General features: G+C 37.4%; 1 pseudogene; it reads left to right on the top strand.

The window, feature by feature from the left end:
* Window positions 1–1457: 1457 nt before the first annotated feature.
* LOC107863796 lies at window positions 1458–18145 on the top strand (annotated as a pseudogene).
* The last annotated feature ends 4278 nt before the right edge of the window (window positions 18146–22423 follow it).

Raw genomic sequence — 22423 nt, 5'->3', positions numbered from 1 at the left:
AAATACAAATGCGAACTATAAAATATAAATACAAAGGCGAATTATAACATACAAATACAAGTGGTAACTATAAAATACAAATACAAATGCGAACTATAACATATAGATATAGGTGTGAACTATCATTTGTATTTTTTAATTATTGAAAAGGAACGATTGATTTTCTTTTTACGAATATTTATTTGTATTTATTTATACGAGTTGTATTTATTAATACAAATAAATACAATTCAAATTCTTATAAAAATACAATATGTACTTGTATTTTTAAAATCATTGATTTCATTTGTTTGTAATTGTATTTGTATCAAGTGATATTTATTTATTTACAAATACTAATAATAATTTTGACATACAAATATAAAACGGTACATTTGTATCAAATGATACATTGCATATTTATATATTTTAGAATCAAGAAAATACAATTAATGCATTTACTTGTTTGTATAAAAATACAAATAATAAATTGTACATAATCATGACTAAATACAATATGCAATCAACTTACAAATACAAATACAAAATAATTCTTTAAAAATAAAAAGACATCAAAGAAAATAGAATACAAATACAAATATAATCTAAATATACAAACACAATAAAATCATAATACAAATATAATCCAATATAATATACAGTCAATTATAAAATACAAATACAAAACAACTCTTTAAAATACAAGTGCGAATTATGTAAAATATAAATGATGGTGCGAACTAACAAATACAATTACAAGTGCAAACTATAAAATACAAATATAAACGCGAACTATAAAATACAAATACAAGCGCGAACTTTAAAATACAAATACAAATATATTTGTATCAATGAATATAAAAATATAAATGACGGTGTGACTACAAGTAAATAAACAATTATGGTATTTACGTTATCATCAAAGACTTGTGCTTGAGTAGTTATATTTTTTTAAAATACAAAAAATATAAAATAGAACAAAAAAATGATAAAGAAAATAAGTATAAAAAAGAAAACAAAAAAAAAAAAAAAAAGAAAGAGAGATAGAAGAGAGAAAAAAAAAATATAAAAAACTGAAAAAAATAAAAATAGGAAAAATTAGAAAAAAGAAGAAGAAAAAAGCGAAAAAGAAAAAATATTTTAAAAAAATGATAGTGTTTTTAGCAAGACTAAATATGTAGTGTATTTATGTTTTTATAAATACAGACCACTAAGTAAATGTGGATAAACGGTTGTGAATCGAATACGACAGTTGGTATCGTATTTATATTTTATATGAATACAGACTATTGATAAAATCGAATACAGCGGGCGTGAATTGAATATAGCTGTTATAAATGATAATTATATAAAATATGGCTTTGAAATGTTAGTTTTTTAATAAAATGTAGTTATTTTTAAAAAATCCCAAAAAAAATGAGAAAACAATAAAACAAGGAAAGGAAAAAATGAAGAAGAAAAACTGAAAAGGAAAAAAAAAAGGAGTATAATAGAAAATAGAAACAGACAGAAAATATACGAGACAAATTATGAATTCTTATTATGAATAATTAACAGGGAAGAGGGAATTATAAATTGTAATTAATTGTAGGTTAAATAGGGTAATTACTTATGTATCCCAGAAAAAAATTAAGTTACACAGAAGTAGAGGAAGATGAACAAGAAGAAATTAAAACGGAAGAGGATGAACAGGATTCGAAAGAGTGTTTTCTAGAGAGAGATTTTGTACGTGAATGGAAGCTTCTCAAATCACTCATTAACGATATTGTTTCTGATGGCCTGCTCTCCAACTTCTCTTCTGCGCATAAAATTCGATCCATTGTACTCTGTCTGTCCGTCCCTCCCTGTGATGTATTATTAGTTATTAGTTCAATGCTATACATTCGTAATTGAAGATTCTGTAGCCTTCCATCGATATTTAATTGTTGTTGTTGTTTTAGGATATCAAGTTTTTCTTTTTGTTTTTGTTCGTATAATCGACGATTTGTTCCGTTTCATTGCTGAGTAAAGTTCTTAAGGTTTGCTGGTTTTGGCAAGAAAAAGAGCAACTGTGGAGAATTTTTATTGTAATAATAATAATAATAATAATAATAATATTTAATAGAGGTGGATAAATGAATTGAAATTTTGGAGGTGGCGGGTGCACCATTTGTGTCTTCTGTTCGGTTTACTCATTTTTTATTGATGATGAAAATAGTACAAATTAGCTTTTGTCGGTGTTGGTTTTGAGGTCGTTTGGTAGGGATTACAAAAATAGTACTTAGGGGCTCATTTGGTTGACAATTTACTCAGCATCTGAGTTGACCCTGTTTTAATTTATGGGGTGAATTATTTGGCACGATTCATAGTTTGCATGAATGGTTAAATTTCCCTTTTAAATCTAGTTGTTCAATATGCATGGTTGTACGTGTGATATGTCTTTTGAATTTTACTATTCTTATGGCATAACTAGTGATCTATTTAATGCTTAAATGTCTCAGATTAATCATGTCTTTGTTCGACCCACTAACTTCAATTTTGAACAAAAACAAATTAGAAGGTCGGAATTATGTTGACTGGAAAAGAAATCTTGATGGTGTCCTAACTGCTAAAGAGTACAAATTCTTACCGGTTTATGAGTGCCCTGAAAAACCTGTGGAAGATGCCACTAATGATCAATTTAAGGCCTATGGAAAATGGATCAAGGTCGATGAAATGATGCGACGTTACATTCTTGCCTCTATGGCGAATGTTCTTGCAACGTCAACATAAGTCTATAAGGTCTGCTTATGACATGCTTTAAAGTCTCAAAGTGATGTTTGACGAGCAAAGTCGTCTTTCTAAGCAGATAACCGTGAAAACCCTTTTGAATTCGAAGATGGCTGACGGATCACCAGTTAGGGACCATGTTCTGTATATGATGAGTCTTCTAAATGAACTGGAGGTCCTTGGAGCTGTGATTGATAAGAAATCTAAATTTAATTCTTTTCATGACTGTTAAAAATATTATTCTGCAGATAGACAAATATCAGGAGCAAGGTCAATTACTGGAGCCTTACCTCGAGTGTATGGTTTCACCCCTCATGTCCATTATCCGTTCAAAAATTGTCTAACTAGGTGCTGCCTCAGAAGAAATTCTTGAAGTAATCAAGCCTGTATGTGTCATAATCTATTCCTTGGTGACGGTTTGCGGCCACAAGGCTGTTGTCAAGTTCTTCCCACAGCAAGTCTCTGACCTTGAGCTTGCAGTATCTCTCTTAGAGAAATGCCATAATGCACAAGCTGTAACATCATTACGACAAGAAAGTACTGGAGAGATGGAGGCAAAATGTGTGATACTATTGTGGCTTTACGTTCTTGTATTAATCCTGTTTGATATATCTTCTGTTGATATTATTATTGTGGATAACAACTATGCTGGAGGTGATGAGCCACCTCCCCTTGTATTAAGAATTCTAGAATTCTCTAAAGACTACCTTTCGAGTGTGGGTCCTATGCAAACCATAGCTGGTTTGCTGCTCTCGCGGCTTCTAACACGGCCTGATATGACTAAGGCTTTTACCAGGTCTCCAACTGCCTAAAACCTTGCCATTTATAACATTTATTGATTTGAATTTTTTCAGTCAAAAGAGGAAAAAAGTACATAAAAGTAGATGAATTATCTGGTCATTCTCATGTATACACAATTACATTTGTGAATGAAAATGACAACACAAGCTTTGGAGTAGCATTTACTGCATTTCACTTTGCTTGTTATGGATATGCAGTTCACTTTTATGTATGACCCGGCTGACAAAAACGCATCCTTGCAAATCGTCATCAATACGTGTGTAGCATTCTCTTTTCTTTTTTGTAAAGTGAATAATTGTGCAGCAAAAAGAATAAGAACCTCGTAAATTGAACATTTGTGCAGCAAAAAGAATAAGAACCTTTTACGAATGAAATATGCTGAGAAAGTACGGAGATGAATATTTTTATGCCTCCTTAAGGAATTATATATGTTTGACATACATATTTGCTTCCCCGTAAATTTGTTTTCAGTTTTATGCACTGGGCACATGAAGTTATGTCCTGTCTTTCACATGATGTTGTCAACCACTTCCAGCTATTGGGTAAAGTTGAAGCACTAGCTGCTATTTTCAAGGTTTGCTCTTTGCTCTTTTTGCCCTATATTTTGGAATATTCCTAGCTTTCCTTTTATGTATATTGCTAATCTATAGAAATTATGATTCTACTTAGAACTTAGGCACTCCTCTTTAACTCAAATTTGAATGAACTGAATTCATGTTCATGCCTTCCCCTTCAGACCAGGAAGTACTTATAGCTGCTCTTCCAGGAGCAATTTCTTCTAGGTAATAATCTGAGACGGAGTATGTGGTAACGGTTAATTCTGAAAGAAATGGACAAGGGTGGAAAATCAATTTGGATTTTGTAAAGTAAATACCTAGTTTTATTTGGTTTTATGCCTGGTCGCTCCACGACTGAGGCAATTCACCTTGTGCGGAGACTGGTAGAGCAGTATAGAGAGAGGAAGAGGGATCTTCACATAGTGTTTATTGACTTGAAAAAGGCGTATGACAAGGTCCCTAGGGAGGTTCTTTGGAGATGTTTGGAGGAGAGGGAGTCCCGGTGGCGTACATTAGAGCGATTAAGGACATGTATGAGGGAGCAAAGACCCGGGTAAGGACAATGGGAGGAGATTCTGAGCATTTTCTGGTCTCGACAGGGTTACACCAGGGATCAACTCTTAGTCCGTTTTTATTCGCTTTGGTGATGGATGTGTTGACGCAGAATATATAAGGTGAAGTGCCTTGGTGTATGCTTTTCGTGGATGATATAGTTTTGATTGATGAGTCGCGACAAGGGGTTAATGATAAGCTGGAGGTTCGGAGACAAACCCTGGAGTCTAAAGGTTTCAAGTTGAGTAGGACCAAGACAGAATACTTGGAGTGCAAGTTTAGTGACTCGAGGCAAGAGGAGGAGGTGGTGGTGAAGTTAGAGTCTCAGGCGGTTTGCAAGAGGGATAGTTTTAAGTATCTTAGGTCTACGATTCAGGGAAATGGAGAGATAGACGAGGATGTCTTTCATCGTATTGGGGCAGGTTGGATGAAATGGAGGCTCGCTTCGGGGATTTTATGTGATAAGAAGGTGCCCCCAAGCTGAAAGGCAAATTCTATAGAGTTGCAGTCCGGCCTGCCATGTTGTGTGGAGCGGAGTGTTGGCCGGTTAAGAATTTGCATATCCAAAAGTTGAAGGTGGCGGAAATGAGGATGTTGTGTTGGATGTGTGGATGTACAAGGGCTGACAGGGTTAGGAATGAAATTATTCGAGAGAAGGTGGGAGTGGTGTTAGTGGAGGATAAAATGCGGGAAGTGAGGTTGAGATGGTTTGGTCATGTGATGAGGAGAGGCACGGATGCCCTAGTTCGTAGGTGTGAAAGGTTGGCCTTGGAAGGTTTTAAACGGGGTAGGGGTAGGCCAAAGAAATACTGGAGAGAAGTGATTAAACGTGATATGGAGCAGTTACAGCTGACTGAGGACATGACCCTAGATAGGAAGATATGGAGGAAAAGCATTAGTATAGAAGACTAAGGGTATGGTTGAGTCGTAGTCAGTATTTAGGTGGACTTTGGTGTCCTTTGTTTGGCAATGCACATATTTTTGTGGATGTCGTACCTATGTTATTTTATTGTGTTCTATGCTCTTATGCTTGTGTGTACTGCCTTTTATCTTGAGTCGGGGGTCTATCGAAAACAGCCTCTTTACCTCTGTAGAGGTAGTGGTATGGACTGCGTACATTCTACCCTCCCCAGACCCCACAATATGGGAATATATTGGGTTTGTTGTTTTTGTAAAGTAAATACCTAGTTTTAAGTTTCAGTGATCTTCAAAAACATATCTGATGTTATAAAATCATAGTCCAGTCGATGAATGGAAGAGACGATCGATCATCAAACAAAGTCTAACACCTTTATTGAAGTAGACAGTTCTTTTTGATTGTACTCACTATAGTGTCGTAAAATTGTGCAACACGTTATGTAACCTGTTAGAATATGAGTAGGAATAGGAATATCATATAGAATCCTACTTGGAAAGAGATTGTAATGTAGTGTCCTATTAGGAAAAGGATTGAAATGTAGTGTATATAAATAGGGCCGCAATGTAATAATGTAGTTACAACAATTCAATGATATTTTTCTCTTATATTTCTCACATGATATCAGAGCCTCTACGATCTTGGTAGAGAATCAAAGAGCTTCCGCTACCGGCGGGCGGCTGTAACCCATATATGCTGCCCGTCCGGTCAATGATCATGTTAGCAAAAGTTAGGCCACCACACTTCTTTTTCCTACTTTCTAAGATCTAATTTGCACAATACCGTGCATCTTTTCAGTCTAATTTCTCAAATTTGAGTTGCATAGCATCGTGCGTCTTTTTAGTAACTCCTTAGATCTGATTTGCGTAGTTCCATGAGTTTTTATGGTGGCTCTTCAGATCTAATTAGCATAGGGTCGTGCCATCATTCCGAATCTACCTATATAAGTTCTCTTTTTCGATAGGGTTGTGCCGTCATTTCGACCCTACCCATATAATTTCTCTTTTTCAGTAGGGTCATGCCGTCATTCCGACCCTACCTATATAATTTCTATTTTTCAGTAGGGTCGTGTCTTCATTCCGACTCTACCCATATAATTTCTATTTCTCAATAGGGTCGTGTCGTCATTCCGACCTATCCATATAATTTTTTCTCAAATGGTGACCACTTTTCAGCCATCAAATCTAATAATCCGGCGCATGTGTATGTTCCGGCCAGTTCTTTGATGACTATTTTGTTCCAGATCTACTCATCTCTTGATTTCGAGATGACCCTTATATTTTATACTAGTTTCCGGTAATTTTCCAGTGACACATTGACTTTCCGGCGATGTTTACTACTTTTCGGATCACTTTTTCAGTGTGTTCCGTTTCAGTTGAGGTCTCCCAGATGTCCAAAGCAGTCCTTATCAGTTTTCTTGCAGATATTTTCACCAAGTCCCTCACCGATCCTTGTATTAGTTACATCCATAACAAGCTTGGTACATATGTCTTCTATGCACCAGCTTGAAGGGGAGTGTTAGAATATGAGTAGGAATAGAAATATCATATAGAATCGTACTTGGAAAGAGATTGTAATGTAATGTCCTATTAGGAAAAGGATTGAAATTTAGTGTCTATAAATAGGGCCGCAATGTAATAATGTAGTTACAACAATTCAATGATATTTTTCTCTTATATTTCTCACATAACCCATTCATTATTTTGTGTTCTTTTTGTCTTGTTTTAATGTGTATTTCTGAGCACAGTATTTGTCTCCTCTTAATGCAGAATGGAAGCCCTAATGTGTTGCTTAGTGTGGTTCCTGGTGTTTGGAATGATACATCAGCTCTAATGAGGTCCAATTCTGCAGCTCGAAGTCCATTGCTTCGTAAGTATCTTGTGAAGCTATCTCAAAGGATTGGGATGATCTGTCTCCCTGCGCGTCATCAGTCATGGAGATATGTGGTAAGAATAAGATAGCTATCTATGCAAAATATGCAACTTAAAAGTTTCCAAGTTACAAAAAGTGCTGGTTGCTCTGCTTCAAAATGTTTCATACAATGAAATAGTTAACTATGTTCAGTATCGTCATTAGGAACCAGTTGCTGTACCTTCATCTTAAGAGAAAAAGTTGGGATGCTTTTTGGGGAATAGGGAGATGGGAGTCTTTGTAGTTTTCTGTGAGGGATCATCCTTTTTCTATATATTGTCCTACTGATCTTAATGGGACTTTGTTCTCCTTCCTTGTCAATATTTCTCTTACATCTGAAACAATTATACTGCTGTAATGTTTATCAAAGTTAAAAGCAACCTGTTTATCAGTTCTTTTTCTCTTTGTTCATTTACTGGATATTTCTCTCTGTTTTTCATTCCTGCACGTTTTGGTATTCCACTGGAGATACTTCAGTACTGATCAACTCACCATAGAGTGTGGGTAAAAGATAGTTAAGATAGTACTTGTGCTGTCATGAAGGGTAGATCCAGCACGCTTGGAGCACATATTACTGATGATAGAATCAAAACGGACCAATACAATGATGCCAGAAACAATGATCCTTCGACCTTCTATCAAGACCCAAACTGTCAGGAAGAAGAAGACTTGGATCTCCCTGATATAGTAGAAGATATTATTGAATTACTGCTGTCAGGATTGCGTGACACAGTATGTCTAAAGGGTGAGCTTCCATCATATATGTATCTGATTGTTCATCTTAATCTTAGGTATTTGGTGCAAGAAACTAGACAAATTCAAGTTGATAACAGTTATCCTTGGATGCCTTTTCTTTATAAACCCCCCTTCATCTCCTCCTCATGGAGTATGCACAAACAACAACAACAACAACAAACCCATTGTATTCCCACATAGTGGGGTCTGGGGAGGGTAAAATGTACGTAGTCCATACCACTACCTCCGGAGAAGTAGAAAGGCTTTTCCTGATAGACCCTCGGTTCAAGTCGAAGAATAGTAAACAAATTCGTAATAAAGGATGAAACAAGATGGAATAACAGAAATAAGACACCCACGAAGTAATACCCCTACACTAATGAACCAAAGGCACCCCCCACCCCCATACCCTCCTACTAGCAGCTCCAACCTATGGACCTAGCCCTAAGACTACTGGCTCGGCTACCCCAAAGCTCTCCTAACTACTGGCTACGACCCACCCACATGCACTAGCCTTCGAACCTAATTCTCGTCCTCCATACCTTCCTATCTAGGGTCATGTCCTTAGTAAGCTGTAACTGCTCCATGTCACGTGTAATCACCTCTCCAGTATTTCTTCGGCCTACCCCTACCCCACCTGAAACTATCCAAAGCTAGCCTCTCACACCTATGAACTGGGGCATCCGTGTCCCTCCTCATCACATGTCCGAACCATCTCAACCAAACTTCCCACATCTTGTCCTCCATCGAAGCCACTCCCACCTTTTCCTGGAGAGTCTCATTCCTAACCCTATCACCCCTAGTATGCCCACACATCCAATGCAACATCTATATTTCCGCCACCTTCACTTTTTGAATGGGGGATTTCTTGACTGGACAACATTCCGCTCCATACAGCATGGCCGGCCGAACTACCACTCTGTAGAATTTGCCTTTAAGTTTGGGCGGCACCTTCTTATCACACAACACTCTTGAGGCGAGCCTTCACTTCATCCATCCTGCCCCAATACGGTGGGAGACATACTCATCAATCTCTCCATTCCCCTGGATCATAGACCCGAGATACTTAAAACTATCCCTCTTACCAATAATCTGGAATCCAACCTTACTACCACCTTGTTCTCCTGCCTCAAGTCATCAAACTTGCATTCCATATACTCTGTCTTGCTCCTGCTCAACCTGAACCCTTTAGACTCAAGAGTTTGTCTCCAAACCTTCAATTTATCATTCACACCCCATGCGTCTCATCAATCAAAACTACATCATCTGCAAAAAGCATACACCAAGGCACCTCTCTTTGAATACGCTGCGTCAGCACATCTATCACCAACGCAAACAAAAACGGGCTAAAAGTCTATCCCTGATGCAACCCTGTCAAAACAGAAAAATGCTCTGAATCTCCTCCCGTCGTCCTCACCTGAGTCTTTGCTCCATCATACATGTCCTTAATCGATCTGATGTACGCCATTGGGATGCCACTCACCTTCGAGCATCTCCAAAGAATCTCCCTGGGGACTTTGTCGTACGCCTTCTCCAAGTCAATGAACACCATATGTAAGTACTTCTTCCTTTCCCTATACTGCTCCACCAGTTTCCGCACCAGGTGAATTGCCTCCGTCGTCGAGTGACCGGGCATAAATCCAAACTAATTCTCCAAAATAGACGCTATTCTCCTCAACTTTTGCTTGACCACTCTCTCCCAAATCTTCATAGTGTGACTCAACAATTTAATACCCCTATAGTTGTTGCAACTCAGGATGTCACCTTTGTTCTTATATAAAGGAATTACAGTTCTCCATCTACAAGCCTCAGGCATTTTCGCAGTCTTGAAAATGTCGTTAAACAATACCACCTTAACCCAGCCCCGCCAGTAAACTTCCAAAAATCCACTGGAATCTCATCAGGCCCCGTCACCCTACCCCTTCGCATCCTGCGAATAGCCTCTCTGACCTCCTCCACCTTAAAACGTCTACAATAACTGAAATCACGACAGTGCTCCAGTTCCCCTAACACAATGTCTCTGTCCCCCTCATCATTCAAGAGACTATGGAAATACAACTGCCATCTTCTCTTAATTCTTCATGGAAGAATCATGAGAATTTAAGTTGAGTACTCGCTTATGCACTTCTTATCTTTTATTTTGAACTAGGGCACTAGAAAAGCTGACATCTTGATGCTAAGGATGTCTCTGTGTGTGTGAGACAGAGAGGGGGCTGAGGGAGAAAGAGTGCCTGTGTGTTCGTTTTGATAAAACTGTCATTTTCTTATGGCAGGAGATTCTTAGTATCAGTTACATTGTGAAACAGACAGGAACATTTATTTACTTCCTTTCAGGCTAACTGATCTCTTTTCGTATTCATCTGTAGTTACTATTTTAAAAACAGGGTTACATATTCTCATGTAGTAGCATCGTTTGATATTCATTATATTACTGTTGCAAGGACTTCTTTTCGTTTACACATTTTCACTATTTAATATTTGTTAGCTACTTTTGCACCTTAAAGATTCTACCATGGTACTACAGGGCATCATTGTGCGTTGGTCTGCTGCCAAAGGTATTGTCCGCGTTACTTCAAGGTTTGACTATCGTGCTTTTGGATGACGTCCTCTCATCTGTTCTGGAGCTCTTTTCACCTAGCGAGGTGTCTTACTACAGTTGTTTCTAGCCAATTAATTTTTCCTTATATCTGAATATGCAGAGTATTAGTTAGGGAGACCTATATCCGGTAATGCTTATAGCTACTAATGCGCTTCCTATTTCTGGATTGTCCATTATGCACTTCATATTTCATGATTGTTTATTTGCTTTAGGTTGTGCTCATTTATTCCAGTGTTGCAGGGAGACAGCTCGTGGCATGGTGGTTGTTTGGCACTTGCTGAGTTGGCACGTAGAGGATTGCTATTACCTATTAGGTTTCACAAAGTTGTTCCTGTTGTTATGAAGGTTGTCTCTATTGAAGTTCTGGAATTTTAGCTGTAGTACTTTTGATCTCCCTTTACCTCTACATGTGGACGTGGACTTTGTGATTGAGAAATTACTTTTCTCTAAAGAGTATGAACGAACTTGTGGTACACAACTTGCTTCATCACTGTATATCTTTGTCATTCCTTCATTACCTTCCAGGAAAAGGATAGGTTAAGAAAGCAGGCAACTCATGGTCGACTATGATCTACTGCATGTTGCTGGATTGTTCCTCCAAGTTGAAGCGTTCTCTAGAGTGCTGTATGTAATACACTTTAGTGTTCAAGTGAAACATCTTAAAAGGAATCCTTATAAAAAAATTCTCTCTCCTACTTCTGTTGAAGACGACATTCCGTTTTCTTACAGAAATAGAATGGATAAAACCTTGCCTACTTCCATATTAGAGAAGAGAGAAAGGGAGATGATAGAGAGGAAATTTTGGAGAGAGGAGGGGAGAAAAAGGGTCTCTTTTACTCATGATGAGCATGCTTGTTGGGCAATCAGAAATGCAGATGCCCATAGGATTCATATATGCTGACTGTGTGCTTACAGATGCAGTTCAGAATAATCTTATTAGATGTCGTTATCGACATTGATGCATTGTCAGTGTTTCTATTGTGTACTTGCCATATAATTTCACTTTGGCAACACAAGTCTTTTAATTTTTCTATATTATCATCCAATTCTTAGCACATGGAACACATATTGTGCTCTTTTGATATTTGCTAATGAGTTGAATTGTTTCTGTTGGGATGAGTTACTGAGATATATCCAATCTAGAATCTGATTCAAGATAATGGATTGCACTTGACTAGAAGTATCCCTTCATTCAACTATCGCCTTGTTGAAGCTGTATTTCTGTCACCCCTAATAACAAAGGAAATTTTGTTGTGATAGGCATTACAATATGATATTCGAAGGGGTCCTCATAGCATTGGATCCCATGTACGTGATGCTGCTGCTTATGTTTGTTGGGCATTTGGCCGTGCATACTGCCATGCAGATAATAAAAGCATACTTGAACGGCCTACTCCACCCCTTCTCAGTGTGGCCTGTTATGACTGTGAGGTACTAAAAACACTTGGATCATTCCTTACCTAATCAAGGTGGTTCTCCGTCCAATTGAAATGCTGAAACATTGATATTACTTCTCAGGTTAATTGTAGAAGAGCAGCAGCTGCTGCTTTTGAAGAGAATGTTGGACGACAAGGAAATTATCCCCATGGTATCAATATAGTGAATACAGCTGATTACTTTGCGCTTTCTTCAGGTATAAACTCATATCTTCACATTGCTGTCTGCATTGCTCAATATGATGGCTATCTTTATCTTTTTGTTGATGAGCTTCTGAATAGCAAAATCGTCACTGGGTATGTTTATACTTGCTTGGTTGCTATCTTTTACTCAGATAGAGCACCCCTTTTGTAAAATGTTCATGGAAGTGTGCCTTTATTTGTGGGTATTTCGGTGATGCATAATTTAAGTCACAACCAAGGCTAAGATACACACAGTTGATTCCTTGACAAAGCTTCTTTTGAAGGTCTTAGCAAAAAGAATACTGTTACATGTTTGGTCACAACAAACTGAAAGAATATAGAAGGAATTCGATTAGAAATTTGATTCGAATTAGTGTACAATTATCATTTTCTATTTTATATTTTTCTGGTCCTGGCTTTCTAGAGAGGATTGAAGGAACAAAAAATTTGGTGTGTCAGTATATTGACGCTGTTCAGAAAAGATACTGCAGAGTTTCAGTAAGGATCTTTCTGATTGAAACTAAAGGTGTAGCTCTAATTATGGCAGACTGCTGGGTCATTTAGCACAAATGTATAATTCACCTTCTTTATTTAATTTCTCTGCTTTTCTTTTCCAATACATGCATTTGTAGCAGTCTAAATCTGAGAACTAAGACCCTGCTAATATTATACCAGCTGGCCGATGTACTTAACTTCTTTGTTTGTGCTCTAGCTCTCGCATCTGCTTGCACTTACTAGTTCTGCTGTTGATGTGTCCTGTTAATTAGTTACCTTTCTTTTCGCATATAGAATGGAAGTTTGAGAAAGCTTACTGCAGACACTCTTTCTTCTCTTGCTAAGTATGATCCTGGATATTTTGCTAGTACCGTTGTGGGAAAGCGATAGCCTTGCACATTGTCTTCTGATTTGTGCATGCGTCAAGGTGCAACTTTAGCTGTTGGGGAAGTTAAATGGCTCTACATGAGTGTGACTATGTTCTTTCAGTGGGTTGGTGTCTCCCTTTCAGCTTTTTACAGTTTTATAATAGAGAAGTGAGTTACTGCATGGAACATTGTAAAGTTGAGGCATGGAATATTTCTGTATTATGTAATACCCAGTAGTGATATGTAAGAAGAGCAACAGAAGTTCTGTTTTCATTTTTCAGAAAATTGGATTAATGAGCGAAAGCCAAGATGAACTGGATACTGAACTTCGGGAGGAGCATTACATTATAAGAAATGCAGTACTCATCTTTCATAACTTATGCACCAAGTAATTTATGTCTTATGCCTTCCTCGCACAGGCCTTTACATCCAACTTGTGTGTCGTAATATCACCATGTGGTTGCCATAAATTTTTTAATTACATGAGTCCATTCAAATTACTGAAGAGAAAATTGTCCAGTCAACTGTTACGAGTTACTACACAGTCTATTTTTCTTTGTAATGTAGAGCTGAATGCTGATTGTGACCTCTATTTTTTTGTTACAGATTTGCGGAATCAAGTTGCTGGTGTGGTTCCTGCAATTGAGAGAACATAGCTATATTGTGGAAAGGGAGTAGAAATAATGCGTTCTGCTGTTTCCCGTTTTATTGAGTGCATTTCATTGGCTTGTGTCCAATTGACAGAAAATAAAGCAGAGTTTGCTTGATACACTCCATGATAATCTGAGCCATCCTAATTCTCGGATACAGGTTTATCTTCTGACTTTGTCAGTTCCCTGTTGATTAGCTTCCATTTACTGAATTGCCTGATTTACTTTTATGTTTGTAGGGTGCTGCTGTTGCAGCCTTAAAGAGCTTTACTCCTGCTTACCTTGTGGCTTTGGAAAGTAAAAGCTTCAATGCCCTCACGTCAAAATATCTTGAGCAATTGACTGATCCTAATGTGGCTGCTGGACGAGGATCTGCACTTGCGCTTTGTGTTTTGCCATTTAAGTTTCTAGGCAGTAGATGGAAGGATATACTCCACAAGCTTTGTGCTTGTTGTGAAATTGAGGTAAAGAAGTTCTCTTTATACTGTTGCTGATGAGGAAGTATGCTGCGTGTTGTCTTGAATGATGGAATACCTTATGCTATACAGGATAACCCCGAAGAAAGAGATGTTGAAGCACGTGTGAATGCTGTCAAAGGACTGGTATCAGTGTGTGAAAGTTTAACTGAGACATAAGATTATTCTCAGCTATTGACTGCAGAAGAATGCATATTTCTGTATGTTTTTATCAAAAACGAGGTTAGGCAGACTTTATTTAAAGCTTTGGATGATTACTCTGTAGATGAAAGAGGTGATGTTGGTTCTTGGGTTCGTGAAGTTGCCATAGATGACCTTGAGAGATGCACATATCTATTATGCAGGGGAGATCTCAAGGGCTTCTTTAGCAAGTCGGTACAAATGGAACTTCTATCTGTGTCTCAGCTGAATGAAAAAGATATTACCAACCGAATGAAATTTCTTTTTGATGAAAATATCTTTATTTGGCGGCATTGTTAAACAAGCACTGGAGAAGATGGATAAACTAAGGGAGTTAGCTGCAAAGGTTCTTCAATGAATTTTGAATAATAAATCAATTTTTGTACCATTCATACCTCATCGAGAGATACTGGAACAAATAGTTACTGACGACGCTCATCTGAAGTGGGCGGTAGGTTAAAAATGCTCGTCTCTTTCTAGTTGCTATAATTTTTGGTATTTTATAAAGAAGCCTTTCTATGCAATCCTGCAGGTACCTACATTCTCATATCCTCATTTTCTTCAGTTATTTGGTATCAGTTGCTGTAGAAAATATGTTATATCGGGGTTGGTTATTTCCATTGGCGACTTGCAAGGTTCATTGATGAAGGCACCACTCAGTGCTTTGCTTGAATTTCTTCACTCTACAGATGAAAATATAGATGGTTCTAGAGAGTATGATCTTTCTACTGACATTCTTTGGGTTCTCCGGACGAACAAAAAGTGTGAGAGACTCGTAAGACACACTTTGAAGGTAAATTCAATTGGAGATTCATTCTGCACATGATTTAAATCAAAAACCACCATCCGTTTATCTTTCTAGAGTTATCAGGCAATGATTTATGCAAGCATTTCTTTTGTGGGCTAGTCTATTGGTGTTGAAATGTGAACTTTGTCTTGGAAGAAGAAAAGAGTTTTGATTTGTGTAAGACATGAATTAAGTTAGTTCATATATTTAGGATATTAATGTACTGATACATGTATGGTTGAGTACATTTGAGAAAAAGACGAATAAAAAGAATCAAAATGATGATGATACATGTACTAAACTCAGTACATGATAGGATAGTCCTATAAATACCTAGATACTATAGCCATTTTTAATAAGCCAAAATGCAAGTTGGTGGAAGAATATATTCTCCACTTGTCTTCAAAGAGAAATCCTGATTATGTAAGTCGAATTGTAAGAATTAAACAAAGAATATTTTTCTCGTACTAGGCATCAAGAGAGAATTTGATTAATGGACACCCCCTCCCCCCAGTTTTCTGACATATAGAAGATGCTTGTGATCACACCCAAGGGTGGCCTAGTGGTCAATGAATTGGGTTGAGAACCTAAGGTCTCAGGTTCAAATCCGTTCTGCGACAAAAAACATCAGGTGTTTCTTCTCATCTGTTCTAGCCGGTGGATATAGTTACCTGATATCTGATTTGGTGGGAGGTGACAGGTATCCCGTAGATGTAGTAGGGGTGCGTGAAAGCTGCCCCGGACACCACGGTTATGAAAAAAAAGATGCTTGGGATCAATTTTTTGTATTGCATCTGGTGGAATTTTCTGACTGTCTGTGCAGTATCCTGAGCATGCATCCATCTTCCTATTCATCTGTTAGAACCATTTTTCGTAAAAGAAATACTCCCTCTATTTCATATGGCCTTTGCTAGTATATTAAAAAGGCAAAACCTTTCTATATTTAGAGAATCTTTTAACTTTAAAATTTCCATTTTATTCTTAATGAGAGCTCATATAGCATTCGAGAGCACAAGATATTATAAACCTCATAAAACCTTATGTTGCCAATATTTCTAACACCATTCGGCATGTGTAACCTGGCTCTGGAGGGTTTACACGAGGAGAGAAGGCTTTGTTTTTCTTTTCTCTTTCTTTTTTTAATCCGACTGAAGTGGCTCAACATGCTGAAGAGTGCTTTGGAGCTATTCGACTCTTCAATAAAATGTCAACAAGTGCGTGTCGGATCTCCAAAAGCAGTGTATTTTGGAGAATCTGACACAGGTGCGGTATCGAAAGTGAAGAGTCCACGCAACTTAGCTTCGGAGCATAGAGGCAGGTTTAACAGACTGAAGAATGGGCTTTTGGAGCACAGAGAGAAGTCTCAATAGATTTACTTAGAGTACAGTTAATGGCTAAATTAGCTGAAGTGAGAGGCCAGAGCAATAGAATATGTAGAGAGAAGATGGGTGTTAAAATATTTCGTAGGTAACTCTAGCGCCATTATTTAGCTCAAGTGACGAGAATTGACCAAAATCATATAACATGACTTGCTCAAACCAGTGTGAGACTATAACACCCTCACACACGTCTAGGATGGGATATTTGGAGTGTGGCTCAGCATTGTATAATACAACACTGAATGTATACAATGTGGAAGAATCTAAGCTTCCAACACAAAACCATAAGGCAATAGGTGAAATAACCTAATACACCATAAACTTTTGTCTGAAACTCTTACACAACCTGTGTAAGACAGGTTTCCAAACACTGGTGTTACTTTTTTTGTTTCAGACTATCGAGATTTTTATCAGCAAAAGGATATTCTTAAAACACGGGGGTTAGTCTACTTTCCTTGGGTCTTTTTTTCCAAAATGTCTTATCATTCTCATATGCGTGTATCATGTATATATATGTATTTAACAGGCTCAGACTGCTGTGTTCTGTGCTGGCATTTTAGAAGTTCTTAGTACAGAGTTGAAAGGATCAGGAGACTTTAAAAAGCTGCGTCCTGGAATTGCAATAGTTGGATATATTTCATCAATAACGGTGCCCATCAATATCCAGGCATTTGGTCATCTGCTTACTTTTCTCACTCACCGATATTCACAGGTATCAAACCGCAGCTACATAAGAGAAATTTAGAAACTATTGAATAGATAAATCAATAATATGCCACAATGAACTGAGTCTTCTTATCAATTGTTTTCAACTATTTCTGCAGATAAGGGAAGCCAGTGCTGATCAAGTTTATAATGTGCTACAAAATGGTACTCGCGTTCCATAAGATAAAATAGAGAAAGCATGTGAGGTTTTTGCTGAAACTTGCTGGGGAGGTGATGTTGGAGAAGCACAACAGAAGAGATTAGAGCTCTGTGCCACATGCAACCTAGATTTTGGGATGATATTGAAAGCAAATGGTGGAACATCTTGTGAAGTCATTGAACAGGCACTCATATGTGATGAATATGCATCATATGCTTCACTTGTTGGATCATCTGGATTTTAGTTTCCTTGTTCTACGGGGAAAGACTGCCACCATTGTAATGTTTTTCATTAAATAGGTAGTCACAGGAATTTAGCCGAGTTGGTTTCTAACGTTATCGCGAATTATGGAAATGTTTTTCATCAGATAGCTGATCATAACGTGGCACTCACTGTTTTCTCAAATATGGCGTATTCCAAGAAAGGATTTACTGAAATGTTGCTGGAAATATTTGGTTCAGGAGCCGACCGTGTCAAAAGCACAACAGAGAGAATTGTTAAACCCAGTCAAAGAGTTCTCTTTCCAGAAATAATAGCCCTCTAATTATTCATTAATAATGCAAGCATTTGAACTGCTAATAAGCTTTCACAAATACTCGGAGAAAAGTCATGAGTGTTTTAGGCTGAGATTGTAGGGATAATACCCACGTAAATACCTGAACTTTGATCAAATTTTCAATGGAGCAAACTGAATTTTGCGGGGATTCAGTTACCCCTCTAAACTTTTTTTTAAAATTATTTTAATGGCATATAATTGGTCAACTTTTACACATACTCAGTCAACCCAATAGCGGTGAATACACGTGCCCGTTTAAATAATAATTATCCTATTTAATTTTTATTTTAACTCCTACTTATTTACAAATGTAATAAAAGTTAAATTAATTAATAAACAAAAATGGACCTTGTCTCTTCTCTGCTCTTCTCTCTACTCAACAAACACCTCACCTTTTCAATCATCTCTTTCACTCTTACCTTTTCAATGTGTGTTTCACTCTTAATCCTCATTTCTCACTTACACTACTCTTTTAAAAAAAATCACTTGCAAAATCAACGTTAACAACTGTTCGGGTGTTCCTAGAGGTGTGATTTCGTATTGGGATCTGTGAGAGTCTTGGTGTTGAACAAGTCTTGAAGGTTAGCTTTTCTAAACTTAAAAATTGAAACTTTATGACAATTTCTTTAGGGTTATTGTTCAACAAGTCTGTAGTTTCATAATTTCTCAAATTTAAGGTTTTTTGCTATTCTAAATCATTCTTATTTTTATCAATGAGTTAGGGCTTTTTTGTAATCTAAATTGACTCTTCCTGTGTGATTAATTACTGCATGTTTGAATACTTAAATTTTCCTTAGTTGTAACTCGTTGCGAATGTGACTAAATTTCAGGAATGCGTGATTTTACATATATAACCCTGAGATATTTTCATGGTGGTGTTTTGAATAGTAAAAGTAAAAAAACCAGATTATGAGGGTGGTGAAGTCACATATATTTTTGATGTGGATGTGGATAAATTATCTTATTTTGAGCTAACTGGCTTTTTAAAAGAGTTAGGGTATGCTACAACAAGGTGCACGTTTTATCTAAGGCCACCTAAAAAGGACTTTCTGTTATCTTTTCAATATGATGAGGATATTTTTGAACTTTCACAATCCTTTGAAAATGGGGATATTGTTGAGGTGTACGTTTGTCACACGATTGATCAAGTTGATCAAGTTGATGGTCCCATTTGTTTGCTGGAATACACTACTACCAATGAAGAATCTTTTGTTGTTTTTAATAAAGAAGGTGACAAGGGGGTCCATGAAGGGGATAGGATTATTGAAAAAGGGGTTGAGGGTGGTCATTTTAATGAAGCACCAACTACTGCAGCATATGTTGAGCTTGAAAATGAGGCTGCACCTGGTGAGGCCTCATCTGCTTACAGCTGGTGGTGAGGCTGCAGTTGGTGGTGAAGCTGCACCTGGTGAGGCCTCATCTGCTGGTGTTGTTGCAGCTGGTGGTGAAGTTGCAGCTACTTCTAAGGTTGCAAATATTGATGCTTCTGACCTCTCAACTGAAAACAGCTCAGATTCAGACCATGAAGAGCTATTTGTTGAAGATGATGCTGAATTTGAAAGTGATGTGCATGAGGAGGATATAAACTTAAGGGCTGGAAGGAGAAAATACCAGAGAAGGAAGATAAAAGAAAAAATACCTAATGACCCTACAGAAGTTTCTGTTGGTGAAGTTGGTCCAGATCTGGGATTTGAGGAGACAGAAATGGCTGATAAAAGTTTAAAAGGTAAAGTTACTGGGGATGAGACTGTGTATTTTAGTTCTAATGAATATAGTGTGGACTCTGATTTAGAAGATGGGTTAGGAAGGACAGATAGTACAAAGGTAGTGTATGATGATTTTGTAAAACAGGTTGTGTGGCAATTGGGCATGGTTTTTGAGGATATGAATGAGTTTAGAGATGCTGTTACAAAATATGCACTTCAAAGAGGTGTTAAGTTAGAGAAATATATTAATGAGTCTAAAAAAGTTAGGGTTAGATATAGGGAAGGGTGTCCTTGGCTGTTATATGCAAGTATTAACAAGTCTACCAATGATTTTCAAATTAAAACCTACAATTCTAAGCATAGGTGTATCAAAACCACTAGAAATTCCATGTGTAATGCAAAATTCCTGCACAAGCATTTCAAAGATAGAATCAGTGAGCAGCTAAACATGAAAATAGTTCAGTTCCAACAGTTGATTAAAAAAGAATTGGGTATACATTTTGGAAAGAGTATTGCCAAGAGAGCTAGAGTTAAAATACTTCAAAATTTAATGGGTAATCATGTAAAAGAGTTTGGAAGAATATTTGACTATAGGGATGAATGTTGAGGTCCAATCCAGGCACCACTTGTGTTGTAAAAGTTGATGATTCTGATGATAGTGGTAAGCTTGTTTTTCAAAGTTTCTACATTTTTTTTATGCATGCAAAAAAGGTTTTTTGGATGGTTGTAGAGGATGTATTGGTTTAGATGGATATTTCCTGAAGGGAGTAACCAAAGGACAGTTGTTGGTTGCCGTGGCTAAAGATGGCAATAATCAAATGTTGCCTATTGCTTGGGCTGTAGTATAGTATGAGAATAAGAACACTTGGACATGGTTTGTGAAATTGTTGATAGAGGATTTGGGATTAACAGATGGCAGAGATTACACAATCATTTCAGATATGCAAAATGTATACTTCTATCTTCATTTAGTTATGTGTAATGAATATTATGTGTAGTTATGAATATGTAATTTGTTATGATCTGATTTTCAAGGTCTTAGAGCAATATTGATGGAGCTTTTACCAGAGGTGGAGCATAAGATGTGTGCAAGACACATCCTTGCCAATTGGGGAAAAAATGGAGAGGTCTTCAAAGAAGAAACCAGTTCTAGAAATGTGCAAGAAGCACCTTTGAAGCTGAAATGAAGCAAAATCTGAACCAATTGGCCATGCTAGGTGGTGAAGCTATTGTTCCACATTTACTTCATTACAAGGTACAAAGTTGGTGTAAAATGTACTTTAGAACTGACATCAAGTGTGATAGCATAGATAATAACATAGCTGAGAGTTTTAATGCTTGGATCTTAGGACCAAGGCATAAAACAATTATTACTATGCTAAAAGAGATAAGGGTGAAGGTAATGACTAGACTAGGTGAATTCCCAAACTTTCCAGAAACACGGGTGACTGAAATATCTCCAATGGCTTTGAGAGTGTTAGAAAAAAATATTGAGAAGTCAATGACATGTAATATTGACTTCAATGGAGAGAGAGGTTTTGAAATATCAGATGGACCATATATACATAGTATGGATTTGAGGGATAACACATGCAACTGTAAATCTTGGATGCTCAAGGGAATACCATGTCCACATGGGATTGCAGCCATACTCTACAAGAAATTGAACCCAATTGATTTTGTTGATGGCTGTTACAGTAAGGAGACTTATCTCAAGACTTACTATCACTACATTCAACCAGTGACCAACATGAACATGTGGCCAGAGTCAACAAATCCTCACGTGGAGCCTCTAATTGTTGTTTCTATGCCTGACAGGCCAAAGAAGAAAAGGAATAGATAGTTTTATGAGACCAAAAAGTGTGGAAAAATATCAAGAAAAGGGGTTTACATGACTTGTAGCATCTGTCATGGACAAAATCAGAACAAAAGAGGTTGTTCTTTCAAGGTGTGTAACTTTAAATGACTTCTATTATTTATTTGTAGCTTAATTATTTTTGAATATGTGACTGCTTCAACTATTTTTGTAGGATTCTGTTGGATCAAGTATTCTTAATGTTGGACCAAGTGATGTACCAAGTACTTCAAGACCTAGGGGGAGGCCAAGAAACACTCCTCCTACTACTACTGATGCACCTCCTAGACCTAGGGGTAGGCCAAGAAAAATAAGTGATAATTCTGATGCACCTCCTAGACCTAGGAAAAGGCCTAGAAAGACAACACCTGCTGCACCAGCTGGGCAAGCTGCACCGGCTATAAATGTTGAACATGTTGCAGCAGCTACAAGAGGAAGGAGAAGAGGTGTTGAACATGTTGAACATGTTGCAGCAGCTACAAGAGAAAGGGGAAGAGGTATTGAGCATGTTGAACATGTTGCAGCAACTATAAGAGGAAGGGGAAAGAGTGTTGAACATGTTGTAGTAGATGCAAGAGGAAGGGGAAGGAGTGTTGAACATGCTGCATCGGATGCAAGAGGAAGGGGAAGGAGTGTTGAACATGTTGAACATGTTGCAGCAGCTGCAAGAGGAAGGGGAAGGGTTGTTG

The sequence above is a fragment of the Capsicum annuum genome, chromosome 3 (genome assembly GCF_002878395.1).
Source record: "Capsicum annuum cultivar UCD-10X-F1 chromosome 3, UCD10Xv1.1, whole genome shotgun sequence".
NCBI classification, from domain to species: domain Eukaryota; kingdom Viridiplantae; phylum Streptophyta; class Magnoliopsida; order Solanales; family Solanaceae; genus Capsicum; species Capsicum annuum.
Note: the sequence above shows the minus strand (reverse complement) of the source record. Positions and strands in the feature narration are given on the sequence as shown.